This window comes from Palaemon carinicauda, chromosome 31 (genome assembly GCF_036898095.1).
Source record: "Palaemon carinicauda isolate YSFRI2023 chromosome 31, ASM3689809v2, whole genome shotgun sequence".
Taxonomy (NCBI): Eukaryota; Metazoa; Arthropoda; class Malacostraca; order Decapoda; family Palaemonidae; genus Palaemon; species Palaemon carinicauda.
Genome location: NC_090755.1, coordinates 25,185,125 through 25,204,271, shown reverse-complemented (window position 1 = coordinate 25,204,271; position 19,147 = coordinate 25,185,125). Strand labels below are relative to the sequence as shown.

The 19,147-nt window shown below is 45.7% G+C and overlaps 1 protein-coding gene across 5 annotated transcripts in view; it reads left to right on the top strand.

Annotated features, from left to right (window-relative positions):
- LOC137624358 (uncharacterized) overlaps positions 1–19,147 on the top strand; it is a 336,909-nt gene that overhangs the window by 184,292 nt on the left and 133,470 nt on the right. The gene's annotated exons all lie outside the window — the stretch shown is intronic.

Here is a 19,147-nt window from a genome sequence, read left to right as displayed (position 1 = left end):
ATCATCTATGAACCAAAATTCTATTTCCAAAGGCATGGAAACATGCAATAGTAATACCAATAGCTAAGCCAGGAAAAGATCTCAGTATTCCAAACAATTACAGACTAATTTCAGTGTTCAGTTGTGTTTGCAAATTACAGAAAAAATTGTGAATTATCAACTGATTTAGCGTTTACATTCATAATAAAATTTTTCAATATTAAACTTAGCCGGTGATCATATAGCTGTCAGCTCTGCTGCCCGACAGAAAAACCTAAGGACAAAATACGCCAGCGATCGCTATACAGGTGGGGGTGTACATCAACAGCGCCATCTGTCGAGCAGGTACTCAAGTACTCCATGTCAACACAGAACCAATTTTCTCTCTGTCGTGCCACTGGCAAGACCTACTAAAATACGCTGTTACTAACTGGATTTGTTTTCACAACTATTTGGTGAAGTACACTATTCTAGTTTTGAGCTTTGGCTATGCAGGGGTTTTATCTTCATCTCAAAACTTGAACTCGTTTTGGATAGATTTAATTATGGTGACTAAGAGAGTATGGACTCTCTTTCACTTTTAAATGGCCGACCCTTCCCTTAGACGGAAGTGTGTTTAGGTTTTTAGTAATTGCTTAACACGTTATAGATCTATATATTTTATATCTCTCCGCCTTTATTAGGCCTCTTCGATTAACTTTCCATTTTCTGGGCTCGAACCTGTGCCGCCCAGTGAATAAGCTCCATTTAGCACTTATTCTTAGGTAATTTACTGCTAAATATACCAGAGAAAAAATGTAAAGGAGTGCTAGGTTAACTAGCTCGCTCACCTATTGGTGTCGGTATAAAATTGGGCGTATTTAGATTCATCCACGACAAAGACCCCAATAGAGGAGAGCCGTTCAACCTCACTCGGCACCACCAACTCTGCATCCGCTCAGAACCAAACTCCTTTTAGCACGCCTGTGTTGTAACCCGCTTTTTTGTTGTGCTCTCGTATTTCGCTTATTTTCCACTGGATTATGGCTTCTTCATCGGTTTCCCAGGAGACACCGTCTAAATTAAGTACCAAGCTATGTTTTGCTGTGTTTTGAGCATTCTAGATCGTTTAATATTTAAATTATAGGAGTTTATTCTCTTCGTTCATATCGATCTTGCTTGATTCCGCTTACAGTTGGTACTCCTGTTTTGAGAGCTTTTAGTTTCACTCGCGGTGTTACTATGTGTATTATTTTTATTATTAATTAAATGTTATTTGTTATTGTGGATATTCATTATTTAGCGTTTAGAACCCTCGTGGTTCATTTTTAGGGCCGATATCAGTTACGTATCGTTATGGCTTGCCGACCTTCGTTACTAGGCGGCAATTTTATTTTATAAGTCATCAGGTGTGTCCTTTGTGATTTATTTATTATGTTGCATGCCTTGCCCTAAATTTTTTATGTGTATATTTATATAATTTTTCAACGCTATTACTATTATAATGAATATTTGTGCTATTACTCCGTTTGATCTGTCTGGTTGGGGATCGTCAGTTGGTAGCCCTGCTGCTCCGTATCACGTGATCCTCCCCCAAGCTCCCCCTCTCGCTAGGTGGGCGGCTAGGCTTCTCTCCCCCCTCCCCTAGGGGACCGTTGCCTTCCCTCCTTTTAGAGGGGGTAGTTCAGTGTTTATGGACTTTGTCCTCCGGGTGTCCCGGCGGGTTCGTCTCTGTCTAGACGGGTTGGCCACCGGTCAACAGAGTTGGATCCCGGTGCACCCTATTTTATATTCACTTATCACACTTTTATTATGTTATACGAAACCCTCCGGGTTCGGTTGGCGGTTCTTATCTACAGTTCCGCCCCCCTATTAATTTATAACAGTTCCTATGATTATATATGATTATATATATGACAGATTACTATCTCGGAGTTCCTATATGAATTGGTTTATGGATATACTTTTATTTCCCGGCCCGGGGCTTAACCTCGCCCCGGGAAATCAGACACTATGTGTCTTAATCCTTTGTTGCATCCTTTTTATGCTCCCGGCTCGACCGGAATGGATAGCTATACTCTAGTCTTAAGTTAGACTTATGTTTAGGCCCGGGTCCTCCGGACCCGCTCCTACTTAAGAGTATTACAGTTAAGTTCTAGTCTTAAGTTAGACTTATGTTAGTCCCGGGTCCTCCGGACCCGCCCCTACTTAAGAGAATTACAGTTTCTCATATACTATTCTTTTTATAGATGGTGCATTGTCAGACGACGGCCTGTGCGGCTGTTCTGCATCAGCCTTGTGGGCATACCGTATGTCGGTCTGACGCCCTCTGCGGGGTTCAGCTGGAGGACATCGTGGTCTGGCACCCTGATAACTGCATGGTCTGTTTTGACCTCATCACCACCCTTGGATCTGACTCGGTGAGTCCTGTTGGCTATGTTGCCTTCTTATTTATCTTACCTTTTTTGGTATACATACACTATTTAGTAAGATTTCTATGGTCTTGAAGGACCACTGGGAGTCTGCCTTTTTATAATTCCCACTATTATTTCAGGCATCCCCGGAGCAAAAGTCTGCGGCTCGGGCCACACTGAAAGTGTGGGTTGGTGGTTTTGCCCGAAACGTCAAATCCAAGCAGCCTTACGTCCTATCTGAAGACTATTGTGCCATGGTCTATCCTAACACCAAGTCTTCAGCCGCTGTGGCTAGGCATGTTGCAGCTCCCATCATTGCCCACATTGATGCCACCATAGCGGGGTTTATTGATCAAGATCAAGATCCGTCGGATGCCCCCGGAGATCTGGAAGACAATGTTGCTTCCATGAACCTGGACGTCGAACCCATGATATTGGATGATCCGGACGCAGGTAGGGTGGTAAGTGAGGCAGGTGTTACCGGCGCTGAGATTCCTATCCTCAGCCCCGCTCTTTCTTCTTCTTCTGATCGCTCTTCCTTTCATGGTTTTTCTGGGGACCGTGATTCGTCTCAACGATCACACCCGGTTCCCCCCAAGGATAAGTCTACATCTAGAACCTTACCTAAAGCTCGTAAGCCTCACAAGGCTTCCCATAGTTCTAAGCTGAATACAAACCCGTCATCTAAGGCTTCCGGCTCCTCCTCTAAGTCTCACGACCCGGGAGTACAATCCGCCACTCCTGCTCCTAGCCCGGGCCTTTCCGAATCAGCCATGCTTCTCATTGTGTCGGAGATGCAAGCTAAGTTGGTGTCGGAAATGCAGGCCAAGATGGACACGATGTTCTCTAACATCGGTCAGAGACTTGGGGCATTAGAGCAAGGTGCTCCGGAGCGAGTCCAAAGCTCTCTTATCCCGGATGCCTCTAAGCTTCCGCCGTTTACCAAGAATAATCCGTGGCGCATGGCTCTTCATTCTCCGTTCTCAGACGGAATGTTAACTTTGGAAGGTCTTGGCACTCGTCCTCTAGAGGACTTTGAATTCTTTCCTCCTGGTCTGGCATTTCCATTTCATGGTTATGCCAGGCTTACCGAGGAAGCTCTGGTTCGGCTAGATAAGGTCCCCAAAGAGACCGTCATCTTCCCAAAAGAACAAGCCCAATCTGTTTGGGCTAGGTTCCTGAACGACATTGGTTGCACCAACACCATGTTGACGCTGTATAAGAGTTCCTTCACAATGTTTTTAATGGATAAAAACACCGTGACTCCATGCGTCAATAAGGTAGCAGAGCTTGCTTTCCAATATGCTCTGGAGGAGAAGCCCTTGCCTCCCATCCGAGAGGTGGATCCGATCTCCTTCCTTCTTCCTTCTGGCATTGAGTGTTGGGACAATGTCCATACCACTTTTACCTCTGGCAAGCTATCAGCGGACTGTGCCTCAGTTTTGTTTAGTGAGCGGCTTCCCCGTCTCCCGGAATCCCTCATTAAACAGGAGTATGATTCCCGCCTACGTGTTGGCCGAACTCTGAACTTGGCCACATCCACGGAGTCGATAGCCTTGACTTATGATACTGAGAGTATCTTTAAGTCTCTCAATAAGGCTACGTTGCAGTCATTGTATTATGATCTTTATGACTTCGCTATTGCTAAACGTAGGTGTCGCAAACACGTCCTGACTGAGGCGACTATTAGGCACGAGCCTAATAAGCTTATCCGGTCCTCCTGCTGGGGTTCAAATCTCTTCCCTGAGGATCTTGTGGAGGAAGTCTTGGCAGAGGCCACTAGAGTCAATCAGAGCCTTAAAGCCCGTTGGGGTTTGACTCCTAAACGAAAATATGACCCCGCAAATTACCAAGCCCGGGGTAGGAAGAAGCTCCGCCCGTATACCTCCACCCAGTTCAGGCAACAGCAGAGTAGTTCGTCCAATTTCCGACTGCCTCTTCCTCCATCTCCCGTTGCTCCTGCGCAGCCTTCTACCTCTCAGGCTCCTTCGGACGACTATGTCACCGTTCTGCTCCCTAAGAGCCAGCTTTCCGGTGCCTCCACCACCTCTCCTGCCTTTAACCAGTCTTATGAGGCTCATAGCTCTTCCCAGAGTTATAACAGAGGTAGAGGCTACCACCGTGGTTCAAACCAGAACAGGGGTAGAGGAAAATTCTTTCGCAAGGGAAAGAACTTCCGAGGCGGACGTGGAGGCAACTCCTCAAGCCAATACTGAGGTGCAGCAGGTAGGGGGGAGGCTTTATGCCTTCCGCAACAAATGGAGGTTCAGTCCCTGGGCTTTCAGTATCATCTCCAAGGGACTGGGGTGGAGTTGGATTCAAGGGCCTCCTCCTCCGAACAAATTTCATCAACATTCCACTCCGGACCTAGTCGAATTCGTCCAGGATCTGTTACAAAAGAACGCCATACAAGAAACGAAACACCTGAAGTTTCAGGGTCGGCTGTTCAGTGTCCCGAAGAAGGATTCGGACAAGAGAAGAGTGATTCTAGACCTATCCCTTCTCAACTTGTCCATTCAATGCGACAAGTTTCGAATGCTTACCGTCTCGCAGGTGCGGACCTTACTTCCCCGTGGGGCCGTCACCACCTCTATCGATCTTACAGACGCCTATTATCACGTCCCGATGGCGAGACACTTCCGTCCGTATCTAGGCTTCCGCCTAGGGGACAAAAATTACTCCTTCAAGGTGATGCCTTTCGGGCTCAACATCGCCCCAAGGATCTTCACAAAGTTAGCAGAAGTCGCTGTTCAGGAACTCAGAAATCAGGGGATTCAAGTAGTAGCCTATCTGGACGACTGGCTCATTTGGTCAGACACCTCCCAAAATTGCCTAAAAGCCACTCACAGTCATCCAATATCTTCAATCTCTAGGCTTCCAGATCAACTTCAAGAAGTCCCGTCTTCTTCCGAAATCAAAGTTCCATTGGCTCGGCCTGCAATGGGACCTTATATCTCATACTCTGTGTCTTCCCAAACCCAAGAGGTTAGAGATTGCGAGGAACACCAAACGCTTTCTCAAAGACAAAGTAAGTTCCAGACGACTCCAAGAGAGGATTCTGGGGTCCCTTCAATTTGCCTCAGTGACGGATCTACTTCTGAAGGCAAAATTGAAAGATATCAACCGTGTCTGGCGTTCGAGGGCGAACCGGAGGCTCCGGGACAGGAAAGTCCGCCTTCCTCCCATTCTACGGGAGAGACTCCTTCCTTGGACAAGAGCCAACAATCTGTCAAAGTCAGTTCCCCTTCGGTTTCCGCCTCCGAAGCTAATCATTCACACGGACGCATCCCTATCAGGTTGGGGCGGCTATTCTCAGCTCAGGAAAGTTCAAGGTCTTTGGTCTCCCTTATTCCGCCAATTTCACATCAATGTGCTGGAGGCCATGGCAGTTCTTCTAACCCTGAAACGTCTCGCTCTACCCAAGAGACAACACCTTCGTCTGGTCCTCGACAGCGAAGTGGTGGTCCGCTGCCTCAACAGAGGCGGGTCAAAATCAGGGCCCCTGAACCATGTTCTAGTAGCCATATTCTCCCTAGCAGCCTCGAACCGTTGGCATCTTTCAGCTGTCCACCTGGCGGGAGTCCGGAACGTAGTGGCAGACGCCTTGTCCCGGACCTCCCCTCTAGAATCGAAATGGTCACTCGATCTAAAGTCATTCCGGTGGATTCTCTCTCGGGTTCCCGGTCTCCAAGTGGACCTCTTCGCCACGGAGTCCAACCACAAATTGAGAGTATATGTGGCTCCCAATCTAGACCCTCAGGCTTACGCCACAGACGCCATGTCACAGAATTGGGACATCTGGGAAAGGATTTATCTCTTTCCCCCGGTGAATCTTTTACTGAAAGTCCTAGACAAACTGAGATCCTTCAAGGGACAAGTAGCCTTGGTCGCACCCAATTGGCCCAAGAGCAACTGGTATCCTCTCCTGCGAGAGTTGAGACTATATCCTCACCCGATACCCAATCCGGTTCTGTCTCAGATAGTACAAACACGCGTTGTGTACGCTTTCTCAAATATTCAGAGCGCCCTAACTTTATGGACTTCATGAAGTTTGCGGCTATGCATGGTGCCAATATCGATCCTCAAAACACCTTGTTTCTAGAATCAGATAAACGGGATTCCACCATCCGCCAATATGATTCTGCAGTTAAAAAGTTGGCAAAATTTTTGATGGACTCAGACGTGCACTGTATGAACTTGAACCTTACAGTCACTTTCTTTAGAACTTTATTAGAATCAGGTCTGGCAGCCAATACTATCACCACTATTAAATCTGCTTTGAAAAAGATCTTCCTAGTAGGTTTTAACATAGACTTAACCGACTCTTTGTTAGCTTCAATTCCGAAAGCTTGTGCCAGACTGAAACCGGTTACTCGTCCTACCCCGGTGACCTGGTTCCTTAATGATGTACTCAAATTGGCTTCTGATACCATTAACAGTTCTTGTGATTACATTCCCCTTCTCAGGAAAACACTTTTCCTGGTGAGCTTGGCTTCCGGGGCAAGAATTTCTGAACTGGCAGCCTTGTCGAGAGACCCGGGTCATATTGAGTTCCTTCCTTCGGGAGAGGTCCTTCTTTCGCCTAACAAATTCTTTTTGGCTAAGAACGAAGACCCTCAGAATAGATGGTCCTCCTGGAAAATTGTTCCCCTCACGCAAGATCCGTCTCTGTGCCCTGTTGCTACTCTTAGGTCTTATTTATCCCGGACCTCCTCTAACTCCTCGGGGCCTCTATTCGTTAGAGAACAAGGTGGTACCATTACCATTAAAGGGATCAGGCAACAAATTTTGTATTTTATTAAACAAGCTAGCCCTGACTCTTTTCCTCTTGCACATGATATCAGAGCGGTTGCTACTTCGGTGAACTTTTTTCACCACATGAATTTTACGGACCTTTCCAGGTATACAGGGTGGAAATCACCGTCAGTGTTCAAGAAACACTACCTTAAACGTTTGGAAGCCCTAAAATTTTCTACAGTAGCTGCAGGGAGCGTAGTTACTCCCAGGTAACTCACATGTTAATTCCTTGTCACTTTATCTCTCCCCCTTACCTGCCTCATTTATACCCTATTTGTATTCGTTGGTTTCGCACCTGAATACTATTATTATATTTGTAATCTTTAACTCCTGAGTATCTGTATATATCATCACTCACGGCATTATTATACCTTACCTTATTTGTCAGTTGTTCTACCAAGTGGATTTATGTTCCTTTTAAGACACCCTTATAATTGTTTTTTGGCACTCATCTCTGATTAAAGCATCTTGTATTTTCCTTACGCTTATGTTTTTCCTTTATTTTGCAAGTTTGGTGACATTTCTCTTGTATAGATTCACTGGGCGGCACAGGTTCGAGCCCAGAAAAGGGATTTTGACGTAGGAAAAATCTATTTCTGGGCGAGGGACCTGTGCCGCCCAGTGAACCCTCCCAGCTCCTCTCCCTTGGAGTCATCAAACTTTGGGTGCTAAGGAGTTGGGTTCTGAGCGGATGCAGAGTTGGTGGTGCCGAGTGAGGTTGAACGGCTCTCCTCTATTGGGGTCTTTGTCGTGGATGAATCTAAATAGTGCGGGACCTCTGGATTATACGCCCAATTTTATACCGACACCAATAGGTGAGCGAGCTAGTTAACCTAGCACTCCTTTACATTTTTTCTCTGGTATATTTAGCAGTAAATTACCTAAGAATAAGTGCTAAATGGAGCTTATTCACTGGGCGGCACAGGTCCCTCGCCCAGAAATAGATTTTTCCTACGTCAAAATCCCTTTATTATAAACATATAAAAAGAAATTTTTATGTTTTGTTTATTTGCGACCTTTCCTGATAGTAGGCGGTCCTAACTTGGAACCGAAGTTAATCAACGTTGAGCCCGTTATATCGTATTTAGCCTTTAAAGAATTTAAAACTTTTTAAATTTAATGTTTTATGAAAGAATTTCTTTGATAGTCTTCGTACTGTTTTCAAAGATGAACTAACGTTTAGTTTTTTTAGACTACGCAGTTGTTGACGTTCAGGACGTTCAACATGCGCTCTATCGTTACGATAGAGAGAGAGTGTATCACGGTTTCACTTTGCAGTAAGAGTAAATCAATTCTGACGTTTCGTTCATTCTTTCTTAACTTAAATGGTTTAAATTCTAAATTAAAGGAACTTTTTATTTGGAAAACCTTTCAGTTTTTTCCTTTAGCCATATAACATGTTTTTTTGACGAAATATTATTGGGCTCTTCTCTCAGGTGCGAAATCAAGAGAGAAAGAGAGAGAGAGATAGAGACGGAGGGAGAGAGAGGAGAAAAAATGTTCCGTTCAAGCGGGTAACGTTGTTCTCGTGTCACTCTCCTCCCTAGTCGCTGTACGGGGAAGAAGGTAAAACGTTTCTAGGGTTTTATTCTTGTCCCCAGGCTATGTGCGGTGAGAGATTGTAAACGTAGTTTAATTGAACTAGTGTTTAGTCTCTTTCCCAGCCACTGAATTCTTTATCTTTATATGTTTTCTGTTTTTGCTAGTATTAATGAGCTGCATTATACGACTGTTTTCCCAATTACTACCTTTTAATGAAGGGTAGAATTGCGTGTTTCAGGTAGAAATCAGTAAAAGTTTCGATTTCAGTGAAATAAGTGCAAAACAGAAAATCGAAGTGATAAAGTGATATGCGCAAAGTGTTACAGTGTTGCGTCCGAGGGTTCGTCTGTTCGTGCCTGTCGTTCACCTAGTCCGGGACCTCTTGCAAGCTCCCAAGCCCAGGGGAGAAGTAATGTCGAACGACTTATGGGTTCGTCAGGCCTTGATCAACGAACAGACGTTTTCCCTCCGTGGTTTCGGGCGTATCTACCCAAGATCGCCCCACCCACACAAAGACGAGAGAGCCCATTTACTTCACGTCTGCGGAAGAGGTTTCTCGTAAGAAACCTTGGACCAAGGTCTCGCAGCTTATTAAGTGCAAGTCGGTCCCTTCCGCGCAAGTCCAACGGCCCAGGTGTAGCCACTGGGTCAGTTCGGACTCGCTGCAGTCTTCCGACGACTGCTCACCTCCTAAGAGAGGCAAAGCGGTACCGCAACAGGCAGTAACACCGTCTGTTGCCGCACCTGCTACTGTAGACCCTAAGTGGTCTTTGCTACAGTCTATGCAGACACAGTTAGCATCTTTTATGCAGGAGTATCGTGCGGAGCAGGTTGACGCTGCACCCGTTAGCCTACAACCAACCACGGTTGTGCGTACAGTAGACACTGACGCTACCTGCTCCCGCACTCCGCTTGTGAGAGTTCCACCTCCCATGCGCAGTGTACCCTGCCAGCCGCACGTTGACGTTCACAGACGCACGCTACCCTCCGTTGACGTTCGCGAGTTGCCACAACAACAGGAGGGTGGAGTTAAGTTGCTTTTTTTCAATATTAAACTTAGCCGGTGATCATATAGCTGTCAGCTCTGCTGCCCGACAGAAAAACCTAAGGACAAAATACGCCAGCGATCGCTATACAGTACAGGTGGCGTTGTACATCAACAGCGCCATCTGTCGAGCAGGTACTCAAGTACTCCATGTCAACACAGAACCAATTTTCTCTCTGTCGTGCCACTGGCAAGACCTACTAAAATACGCTGTTACTAACTGGATTTGTTTTCACAACTATTTGGTGAAGTACACTATTCTAGTTTTGAGCTTTCGCTATGCAGGGGTTTTATCTTCATCTCAAAACTTGAACTCGTTTTGGATAGATTTAATTATGGTGACTAAGAGAGTATGGACTCTCTTTCACTTTTAAATGGCCGACCCTTCCCTTAGACGGAAGTGTGTTTAGGTTTTTAGTAATTGCTTAACACGTTATAGATCTATATATTTTATATCTCTCCGCCTTTATTAGGCCTCTTCGATTAACTTTCCATTTATTATAAGCATATAAAAAGAAATTTTTATGTTTTGTTTATTTGCGACCTTTCCTGATAGTAGGCGGTCCTAACTTGGAACCGAAGTTAATCAACGTTGAGCCCGTTATATCGTATTTAGCCTTTAAAGAATTTAAAACTTTTTAAATTTAATGTTTTATGAAAGAATTTCTTTGATAGTCTTCGTACTGTTTTCAAAGATGAACTAACGTTTAGTTTTTTTAGACTACGCAGTTGTTGACGTTCAGGACGTTCAACATGCGCTCTATCGTTACGATAGAGAGAGAGTGTATCACGGTTTCACTTTGCAGTAAGAGTAAATCGATTCTGACGTTTCGTTCATTCTTTCTTAACTTAAATGGTTTAAATTCTAAATTAAAGGAACTTTTTATTTGGAAAACCTTTCAGTTTTTCCCTTTAGCCATATAACATGTTTTTTTGACGATATATAATTGGGCTCTTCTCTCAGGTGCGAAATCAAGAGAGAAAGAGAGAGAGAGATAGAGACGGAGGGAGAGAGAGGAGAAAAAAACGTTCCGTTCAAGCGGGTAACGTTGTTCTCGTGTCACTCTCCTCCCTAGTCGCTGTACGGGGAAGAAGGTAAAACGTTTCTAGGGTTTTATTCTTGTCCCCAGGCTATGTGCGGAGAGAGATTGTAAACGTAGTTTAATTGAACTAGTGTTTAGTCTCTTTCCCAGCCACTGAATTCTTTATCTTTATATGTTTTCTGTTTTTGCTAGTATTAATGAGCTGCATTATACGACTGTTTTCGCAATTACTACCTTTTAATGAAGGGTAGAATTGCGTGTTTCAGGTAGAAATCAGTAAAAGATTCGATTTCAGTGAAATAAGTGCAAAACAGAAAATCGAAGTGATAAAGTGATATGCGCAAAGTGTTACAGTGTTGCGTCCGAGGGTTCGTCTGTTCGTGCCTGTCGTTCACCTAGTCCGGGACCTCTTGCAAGCTCCCAAGCCCAGGGGAGAAGTAATGTCGAACGACTTATGGGTTCGTCAGGCCTTGATCAACGAACAGACGTTTTCCCTCCGTGGTTTCGGGCGTATCTACCCAAGATCGCCCCACCCACACAAAGACGAGAGAGCCCATTTACTTCTCGTCTGCGGAAGAGGTTTCTCGTAAGAAACCTTAGACCAAGGTCTCGCAGCTTATTAAGTGCAAGTCGGTCCCTTCCGCGCAAGTCCAACGGCCCAGGTGTAGCCACTGGGTCAGTTCGGACCCGCTGCAGTCTTCCGACGACTGCTCACCTCCTAAGAGAGGCAAAGCGGTACCGCAACAGGCAGTAACACCGTCTGTTGCCGCACCTGCTACTGTAGACCCTAAGTGGTCTTTGCTACAGTCTATGCAGACACAGTTAGCATCTTTTATGCAGGAGTATCGTGCGGAGCAGGTTGACGCTGCACCTGTTAGCCTACAACCAACCACGGTTGTACGTACAGTAGACACTGACGCTACCTGCTCCCGCACTCCGCTTGTGAGAGTTCCACCTCCCATGCGCAGTGTACCCTGCCAGCCGCACGTTGACGTTCACAGACGCACGCTACCCTCCGTTGACGTTCGCGAGTTGCCACAACAACAGGAGGGTGGAGTTAAGTTGCTTTGTTTTGACACTGTGCGTCAACTTCCGCAACCCACTGTGGTTACCGTTACTCGCCCGCAGCAGACTAGTCAGTCAGGAGTAGAGGCTTTGCTTCCCCACACAGCTATGGTTGTTGCCAGCTCACAGACTGTCAAGCAGTTACATGACGTTGCCTTCTGGTCTGCTACTAATGCACCAGTGCTGTATGTCCTCACGCACCTGTTGTGGTTGACAGTTCAGTTTTTGGCAGTTCACAGACTGTCAGGCAGTTACATAACGTTGCCTTCTGGTCTGCTGCTAATGCACCAGTGAGACCCTCACTGAGATACCTAGCTTTTCTCGGACAAGGTTCCTGTAGATGAGAAAGTGCTGTTCTCCCTCCTACTGATATTCCTTTGAGGACTCTGTCATTTGGAGAGGAGCCTTAAGCTGCTTAGCCTCATATGGACTTTAATTAAATCATGATGTTTTTTTAAGGATCTTCGTCCGGATCTTGTAACTGCTGCTCCTCGTTCGCCTCACGTCAGAACTTACACTAGGCCTAGCTACTTCGAAGCCGTGGTTGTTAAGCTAGTGCTCTCTCGCTCTCCTAGAGAGCGTTACGTTGGCTAGGCGACTGGTTTTGCATCAGGAGGAGTTTTAGGGATACAGCCTTTGATTTCTCTTCTTTTAAACTGGCTTATAGAGCGAGAGTCTGATAGGACACGAGAGAAGTTCTCGGCTTGGGAGTTCATGCCTCTGCCCAGGTAGACTTCTCAATTCTGGTAGACTCGCCCTGGCGCCTAGCCAGGAGACGCTCCAGTTGTTTACAGGTCAACTTCTCAACTTTTGTCGAGCCTTTGAAGTTTTGCTGTACTATTATGCACACATAACAAGGCTTCCAGGGATGGTAAATGGTTCCGCCTCAGTCGCTAACCCCGTCTGTTGCCACACCTGCTCCCATAGACCCTAAATGGGCTTTGCTGCAAGACATGCAGTCCAAGCTTGTGTCCTTGATAGAGGACTTAAATACAGAGAAGAACCTTCTGGCCAACAACCTTCCTACCGGTTGGTTGTGCGCCCTGTTGACGCTGAGGTATCCTACTCGCGTCTGCCAGTTGAGGTGGTTCCTCCACCGATGCGACCCAGTGTGGGTTGCCAGTCGCACGTTGACGTTAAGCGACGCTCGGAGGTGGTTGTTGACGTTCAGTGTGTCACTAGGAAGACGTTCAACAACCAGCAGAGGTGACTTGTTGTGACGCAGTGCGTCAACCTCAGCAACCCGGTAGGGTGTTGACTGCACAACCCAGACAGTCTAGACAGTTTCGGGTTGACGCTGTACTTCCTCGCGCAACCATGGTTGTTGACAGTTCACAGACTGTGCAGTAGTGCCATGATATTGCGTCCGGCTCCGTCACGCATCCACCAGTGCGACCGGATTCAGCGAGTCAGACGTTGCCCACTCCGTTGCCGTTTCCTCATCAGTTTCAGATGAGGAACCCTCTGATGAGGACGTTGCTGAACAAGACGATCAACCCCCAGCCCTGCTATCCATCCAGAAGATGCTGAAGAAGGAACGCTGCCCAGTCAGGCTGTGGATGAGTCTGGTAGGGACACTGTCATCCGTGGATCAATTTGTGTCACTAGGAAGACTACACCTCCGTCCTCTTCTATACCATCTAGCTTTTCACTGGAAAAAGGACAAGACGCTAGAAGCGGTCTCGATCCCGGTTTCCGGAAAGATAAAGTCTGGTCTGATTTGGTGAAAGGACTATATCAACCTTAGAGAGGGTCTTCCCCTGACTGTTCAGACTCCCAACCACGTTCTCTTCTCGGACGCATCGGACGTAGGCTGGGGTGCGACATTAGACGGTAGGGAATGCTCGGGATTATGGAACTCGAGTCAAAGGACAATGCATTTCAACTGCAAGAAGCTACTGGCAGTACGTCTGACCTGGAAAAGCTTCAGGTCTCTCCTTCAAGGCAAAGTGGTGGAGGTGAACTCGGACAACACCACGGCTTTGGCGTACATCTCCAAGCAAGGAGGGACCTACTCTCTGACATGGTACGAGATCGCAAGGGACCTCCTCACCTGGTCAAAAGGTCTAGACATTTCACTAGTAACGAGGTTCATCCAAGGCAACTTGAATGTCATGGCAGATTGTCTCAGTCGGAAGGGACAAATAATTCCAACAGAATGGACCCTCCACAAGGATGTATGCAAGAGACTTTGGGCCACCCTGGGGCCAGCCAACCATAGATCTCTTCGCAACCTCGATGACCAAGAGGCTCCCAATATTTTGCTCACCAATCCCGGACCCAGCAGCAGTTCATATAGATGCCTTTCTACTTGATTGGTCACATCTAGATCTATATGCATTCTCTCCGTTCAAGATTGTCAACAAGGTACTGCAGAAGTTCGCCTCTCACGAAGGGACAAGGTTGACGCTAGTTGCTTCCCTCTGGCCCGCGAGAGAATGGCTCACCGAGGTACTTCGATGGCTAGTAGACGTTCCCAGAACACTTCCCCTAAGGGTGGACCTTCTACGTCAGCCACGCGTAAAGAAGGTACACCAAGGCCTCCACGCTCTTCGTCTGACTGCCTCAGACTATCGAAAGACTCTCGAGAGCTAGAGGCTTTTCGAAGGAGGCAACCAGAGCGATTGCTAGAGCAAGGAGAACATCCACCCTTAGAGTCTACCAATCGAAGTGGGAAATCTTCCGAAACTGGTGCAAGTCAGTATCCGTATCCTCGACCAGTACCTCTGTAACTCAAATAGCTGACTTTCTCTTATATCTGAGGAAAGAACGATCTCTTTCAGCTCCCACTATCAAGGGTTACAGAAGCATGTTGACATCAGTCTTCCGTCACAGAGGCTTAGATCTTTCCAACAATAAAGATCTACAGGACCTCCTTAAGTCTTTTGAGACCACGAAGGAGCGTCGTTTGGTTACACCTGGTTGGAATTTAGACGTGGTACTAAGATTCCTTATGTCAGACAGGTTCGAACCGCTACAATCAGCCTCCCTGAAAGATCTCACCTTTAAGACTCTTTTCCTGATATGCTTAGCCACAGCTAAAAGAGTCAGTGAGATTCATGCCTTCTGCAAGAACATCGGATTCTCATCCGAAACGGCTACATGTTCTACAACTTGGTTTTCTAGCCAAACACGAGCTGCCTTCTCGGCCTTGACCAATATCGTTCGATATTCCAAACTCTATCGTATGGTTGAAATGAACTAGAAAGAGTCTTATGTCCTGTAGAGCTCTTAAGTTCTATTTAAAAACCTTTACGAGGCCCGTCTGAAGCTTTATGGTGTTCAGTTAAGAATCCATCTTTGCCTATGTCAAAGAATGCTTTATCCTATTTTATCAGACTGTTAATACGAGAAGCTCATTCCCATGCTGAATGAGGAAGACCAAGCTTTGCTGAAGGTAAGGACACACGAAGTAGACCTGTCGCAACTTCCGTGGCCTTTAAACAAAATAGATCTCTGCAAAGTATATTCGACGCAACCTATTGGAAAAGCAAATCAGTGTTCGTGTCTTTTATCTTAAGAATGTCCAGTCTCTTTACGAGAACTGCTACACTATGGGACCATTCGTAGCAACGAGTGCAGTAGTGGGTGAGGCTCAACCACTACAATTCCCTAATTCCATAACCCTTTTTAATCTTTCTCTTGAAATATTTTATTATTGTTTTTGGGTTGTCCGGAAGGCTAAGAAGCCTTTCGCATCCTACTTGATTTGGCGGGTGGTCAAAGTCATTTCTTGAGAAGCGCCTAGATTAGAGGTTTTTGATGAGGTCCTTTAGTATGGGTTGCAACCCTTCATACTTCAGCTCCTAGGAGTCGCTCAGCATCCTATGAGGATCGCGAGGCTCAGTAAGGAAGACGTACTTAAAAAGGCAGAGTAATTGTTCAAGTCGACTTCCTTACCAGGTACTTATTAATTTTATGTTTGTTATTTGAATAACTGCTAAAATGAAATACAAAATACTTAGCTCTTAATGTTAACCATATTATGCTGGTCTCTACCCACCCCCCTGGGTGTGAATCAGCTATATGATCACCGGCTAAGTTTAATATTGAAAAATGTTATTTTCATTAGTAAAATAAAATTTTTGAATATACTTACCCGGTGATCATTAAATTAAAGGACCCTCCCTTCCTCCCCCAATAGAGACCCAGTGGGCAGAGGAGAAAAATTGGTTCTGTGTTGACATGGAGTACTTGAGTACCTGCTCGACAGATGGCGCTGTTGATGTACACCCCCACCTGTATAGCGATCGCTGGCGTATTTTGTCCTTAGGTTTTTCTGTCGGGCAGCAGAGCTGACAGCTATATGATCACCGGGTAAGTATATTCAAAAATTTATTTTACTAATGAAAATAACATTTATCAGCATCCCAATTTGGCTCGCAGAGTTTAACACTAGAATCCTTACATCATAATGGTATTCGAGGAGAAATTTTTATTTGTGGAAGAACATTCCAAACTTGTATAGAGAATGTTTATTCCAAATCTTACAACCTTGACTATGGTGTGCCCCAGGGTTGTGTTTTAAATGGGATTTGTTCCGTAACCGAAATACAAACCATGCTATTTACATTGGGTTTACCTTTTAGCGCAGCTGAAATGGCGAGCCATTAGAATTTAACGAGGGTGTATTACCCCCGCGCTAGTTAGCGGGGGGTAGGGGAGTGGTAGCTAGCTACCCCTCTCCCCCCTCACACACAGGTGAGTGCCACTTTCACTTTTGGCTCGGACTGGGACAAGACGTCTCTGCCTTGGTCCTCTCTTGGCAGCCATTGTTTGTTTTGTCTTTACTTAATCGCTTACGTTTCTTTTACTCAATATATATGTAAACATGTTTTCATGTTTGTATATATATTTGAGTATAGAAATCAGTAAGTTTCCTTTACAGAGTTGTGTGTGTAGTGTACGATATCTCCGTGGAGTCCTCGGCAGTTAGGCCACCACTTCGTAATTTTATGGGTTGCGATCGAGTTTGACTTCGTCTTTCTCTCTCTCTCTCTCTCTCTGAGGTCGTTCACCCTTTTACTACGTGTTACTACGCCCTTGTAGCTTCCTTTCCGTGTGGGGGCGGTTGCTACGCCGTACGTTTTGTCTCAATTAGTTTATGAATCTAATTGTAGTTGTTAATTTTTCAGCTTGTAGAACGATTCCTTTCGGGGTTTTCGTTCTTTGTTTAGTGTTCATTCATTTTTAAATTACATATTTTAAATATTAAACTTAGCCGGTGAATATATAAATAGCTTACGTCTCCGACGGTCGACAGATTCCAAAAAACTCGCGAGCGATCGCCATGAAGGTTGTCGGGTGTGCCCACCAGCGCCGACTATCGGCCAGATACCGCATATACTTCTCAACCAAACAGTTCTTCTCTGTCGGTGGTCCAGACAACATTGGTTCCGCTCGCGCTTGACCTCAAGTTTCTACCGATTGGTGAAGTACTTGGTTTTGGTTTTATTGCTTTCGCTGTGTTGGTTTTTTCTTCAATAAAACTCTTGAAACCCTTTTTTGATTATTGTTGATGAACTTGGCTTTCCTTTGGATTTTCTTTGGATTTTCATAATGGCTGACCCTTCTCCTGTCTATCGTAAATGTGCAAAAGAACTGTAACAAACGTCTTCCGAAAGCTTCTCTCGATCCTCATACTGTTTGTGCTAATTGCCGGGGTAAATCCTGTCAATTAGGGATCGATGTGAGGAATGTGTGGTTTATCGGAATTTGAGTGGTTGGAGTATGAGAAATATACTCGGAAACTCGAAAGAGATGGGTGAGAAGAAGCTCTTCTTAGATCTATAGATTTTCCTCTTCCCATGCCCCTGAACCTAATCCTTCTCCTGTAGTGGTAGTTTCAGAACCCCCTATTGGCACTCATGAACCTTCAATGCGTGAAATGTTATTGGCTATTCAAGCGTTGGGTGAGAAGGTCGAAACCTTGGCATCGGACAGGAACCAGCTGTGTTGGTTTTTTCTTCAATAAAACTCTTGAAACCCTTTTTTGATTATTGTTGATGAACTTGGCTTTCCTTTGATTTTCTTTGATTTTCATAATGGCTGACCCTTCTCCTGTCTATCGTAAATGTGCAAAAGACTGTAACAAACGTCTTCCGAAGCTTCTCTCGATCCTCATACTGTTTGTGCTAATTGCCGGGGTAAATCCTGTCAATTAGGGGATCGATGTGAGGAATGTGTGGTTTTATCGGAATTTGAGTGGTTGAGTATGAGAAATATACTCGGAAACTCGAAAGAGATGGGTGAGAAGAAGCTCTTCTAGATCTATAGATTTTCCTCTTCCATGCCCCTGACCTAATCCTTCTCCTGTAGTGGTAGTTTCAGAACCCCCTATTGCGCACTCATGAACCTTCAATGCGTGAAATGTTATTGGCTATTCAAGCGTTGGGTGAGAAGGTCGAAACCTTGGCATCGGACAGGAACCAGCTTATGTCCGACGTTAAACTTTTAAAGGGTCAAAGTGGTAAAGTGGAATGTCAAAGTGGTAAAGGGGAAAGTGCGACTAATGTGTTTAGTGTTGTGACGGAGGGTTCGTCTGTTCGTGCTTGTCACTTGCCTAGTCCGAGACCTCTTTCAAGCTCCCTGCACCAGGGAGAAGGAATGTCGTAGGACTTAAGGGAGTGAGAGGTGTAAACCAACGTACAGACGTTCCCTCAAAAATATCAAACGTTGCTCCTCAAGCACGTCCTTACCATAAGACGGGAGAAACTAATTCTCCTCGTCTTCCGATGATTCGTCTCATAAGAAGCCTTGGCGTAAGGTTCTCAAGACCTTTAAACGAAGTCAGTCCCTTCAGGACAGGTCCAGCGTCCTGGCTGTAGTCATTGGGACAGCTCTGACCGTATTCAGTCATCGGATGGCTGTTCTCCTGTTAAGCGTAACGTGACGCTGAGTCCGAGGGTCTCGTTCGGTGCGATGACTTGCATGCACAGACGTTGCCGACGGCACGGCCCGTTTCGACTCCCGTTGACCCTAAGTGGAATGTCTTACAAGACATGCAGTTGAAACTTTCATCCTTAATGGAAGTTTATGAGTATGACCAGGTTCGTAAAGATCCTTTGCTTGCGGTTCGCCAGTCCGGCAAGCGGGACTCAGGTCTTCAACCGTCTAAGAGAGTTTTGTGTCTCGTCATTTTGATGTTAGCGCATAGTGTTAGCGCTAATGTTAGCGGTGCTGTTAAACGTGACTCTGATCGTGTTCCTCGTCAGTCACGTCAGTTACGTGATGTTGAACTTCATTTTCCGCAGTCACAGCGTGACGTTCAGCAGCAGTCGCCG